The sequence below is a fragment of the Pristiophorus japonicus genome, chromosome 7 (assembly GCF_044704955.1).
Source record: "Pristiophorus japonicus isolate sPriJap1 chromosome 7, sPriJap1.hap1, whole genome shotgun sequence".
Taxonomy (NCBI): domain Eukaryota; kingdom Metazoa; phylum Chordata; class Chondrichthyes; family Pristiophoridae; genus Pristiophorus; species Pristiophorus japonicus.
In genome coordinates, this window is record NC_091983.1 from 190,937,356 (window position 1) to 190,940,713 (window position 3,358).

Genomic DNA, 3,358 nt, shown 5'->3' on the forward strand with positions numbered 1-3,358 from the left:
GCCCTCTGTGGAAAATGGTGCCGTGTTTATTTCTCTCGGTGTCCGCTCCGTGACGTGACTTTGTGTCATTTCCGCAGCCAGGCGAGAGAGGGAGGGAAGAGAAACACGAGAGGGAAGGAAAGACAGGAGAGAGAGAGAAAAAAAAGACGGGGGGTGAGAAAGAGAAAGACAGGGGAGCGAGAGAGAAAGACAGGGGAAAGAGAGAGAGACAGGGGAGAGAGAGAGAAAGACAGGGGAAAGAGAGAGAGAAAGACAGGGGGGAGAGAGAGAGAAAGACAGGGGAGAGAGAGAAAGAGAAAGACAGGGGAGAGAAAGAGAAAGACAGGGGAGAGAGAGAAAGAGAAAGACAGGGGAGAGAGAGAGAAAGACAGGGGAGAGAGAGAAAGAGAAAGACAGGGGAGAGAGAGAGAGAGAGAGAGAGAAAGACAGGGGAAAGAAAGAGAAAGACAGGGGAGAGAGAGAGAGAGAAAGACAGGGGAAAGAAAGAGAAAGACAGGGGAGAGAGAGAGAGAGAAAGACAGGAGAGAGAGAAAGAAAGACGGGGGAGAGAGAGGAAAGACAGGAGAGAAAGACGGGGCGAGGGAGAGGGGGAGAAAGAAAGACAGGAGAGATAGAAAGTAGAGGAGAGAAAGGACACAGAGAAAAGGGAGAAAGAGAGGAGGAAGAAAGGGGACAGAGAACATAGGGAGTAAGAAAGAAACGAGAGAACAGATAGGAAGAAATAAATAAAGACTAGAGGACAGAGAGAGAGGGAGGGAGAGAGAAAGAAAGAGAAAAGAGAAACACAAAAGGTCAGAGATAAAGAGAGAGACAGAAAGGAGAGAGGGGTGGGGAGCAGACACGGAGCTGGCGGAGTGCATTAGAGACAGCAAGAAGGATGTGTTAAATATTATTTTCATAGATTCACTCTTCAGGGGGAAATGGGAGCCTGTTTAAAACAAGCGGAAGGCAACCCTCTAGTGCAGTGGGGCAGTGCAGAGCGGGCACTGCGGTGACACACACAAAGCTGTTAGCTAAACACTGGACAAGGCGGCGGCGCGGGTTCCAGTGCAATACACCTTTCCCCAATAAGCCCCAGCTAATATTTGGCGGCCGGTGGGTATCTAGATGTTTACTTTTCTGTCGCTCTTACCCGGGGCTTCCTAAAAGAAACGTTGTTGTTGTTTTATATTTTAAACAGCAGAAAGACGAGGGAGAGGAGAAAGTTGACGAGAGAAAGGAAATCAAACCACGGAGAAATCCGACAATTGGTTTGATCAAAAAGTGAAGGGGAGAGAAAAAAATATAATACAATCATGGTTAATGATGAAAGAGATTCGAACGGAACAAAATCATTTTAAAAAAAACGTTATCAAAGCCTACACATATTTAAAAACCTGGAAAATTGACCCCTCCGTTTGTAGACACAATATAAAATGCCGTGTGTAAATGTTTGGGGAGAAGTGTGCGGGGAAGACCGAGCAATGAGAGCAGCAGTCAGGGACAGAACCACTGCAGCAGGAGATAGTCAGTGACTGTCAGGGGCACAGTTACACAGTAGTCGGATATTGGCATATTTCCTTAAGTGTATAAAATGGCATGTTGTACCCTAGATATATATTCTCTACGCGCATTTTAAAAAAACATTCAATAAAGACTGTTGGGAAAAGCAGGATTTTTAATTCAAAATGTTTGCTGTATAGAGAATTTGCATTTTCTCATTACATCAAACAACAACAACAAAATAGGAATGCAATTTTTTACATATTGTATACAAAAAAGTGATGGTTTGACAGGTAAATTCAAGTCTGTATGGTAGTGAGCGTCTTAGGCAGTCCCTCGGAGTCGAGGATGACTTGTTTCCACTGTCACAGGTGGGGCAGATGGTGGTTAGAGGGACGGGTGGGTGGGGTGCTTGGATTGTTGTGCGCTCCTTCCACTGTTTGCTTCCACGTGCTCCCAGCGAAGAGAGTTGAGGTGTTCGGCGCCTTCCCAGATGCTTCTCCTCCATTTTGAGCAGTCTTGGGCCAGGGATTCCCAGGTATCGGTGGGGATGTTGAACTTTTCCAAGGAGGCTTTGAGGATATCCTTGCAGTGTTTTCACTACCCACCTGGGGCTCGCTTGTCGTGTCGGAGCTCTGAGTAGAGCACTTGTTTTTGGGAGGACACTTCATAATCCCTCCCGGTTGACAGTGTCGAAGGCATTTGTGAGGTCAAAGAAGGCCATGTACAGAGGCTGGTGCTGCTCCCTGCATTTTTCTTGATATTGCCACATGGTGGTGAGCTACAGGAATGATTAATCTCAGTGCTGCGTGGGGGCATCATGGATGGCAAATGCTCCATGGGCTAGGAAAAAGAAGAAAAAAAAGACTTGCATTTATATAGTGCCTTTCATGACTACTGAACATCCCAAAATGCTTTACAGCCAATGAAGTACATTTTGAAGTGTAGTCACCGTTGTAATGTAGGAAACAACAGCCAATTTGCACACAGCAAGCTCCCACATGACCAGATCAGCTGTTTTAGTGAAGGGGAAAAATCAATCATGCTATGAATGTTTACATTCCATAAGTAAGGAAAGGGGGTAGGGGAATGACCCAGGATTCATGCTTCTAATCACTACTGTGTCCCGGCTGGAAGGTGTGAACATAAGAATAGGGTTCATCTCAGCTGTGATGTCTTCAATGGTGAAAATAGCCTCTTTGCACTTAACTGTTTAGGCCCACAGGTGTTGAATGATCAGTTGGATGAGGAACCAAGAGGCAGGTGTCCATTGAATTGTACCCCAAACATCAGTTACCGCCTGCAGAAGAGTGGAGAAAACTAGTGTGGGGTGGGTGAATTCTATTTTAAAAAATAAATTAAATCTGACCCAATTTTCTAAATTTGCAGCACAGGAAATTATCCCAAGAACTAATTTGCACCTCTTAGTATAACTAACCAGTTTTAAATAGTGGAACAATTGCTCGCCTTGCACATAACTCATATCGGATGCACAACTTCTTTGTCACATAACTCAGATGAGAAATGTACAGTACATATATATTTTTGTTTTCCTGAAAACAAGATTGATTTCTGTGATGGCTGACCTCAAAATGCAGATGAAGGGAAACACAGTGCTATATCTACAGTAATATTTTCTACCTACCACTCCAACAACCTCAACCGATATCACCAAAGTATCTATAGTATTTAGAAATTCAGCACTGGTGTGTGCATAAATGTCAGAGAAAAGGTGGAACCAGAAAAGATCACTGTGGTCCATTTAGCTAGTTCCATTGCAACCAGCCCTCTGCAGTAATGATGTAAACAATCAGCACTAGCCGTCTTTACAAACCTTAGTTATTGCAACACTAAATCTTTCTCAACCACAACTACA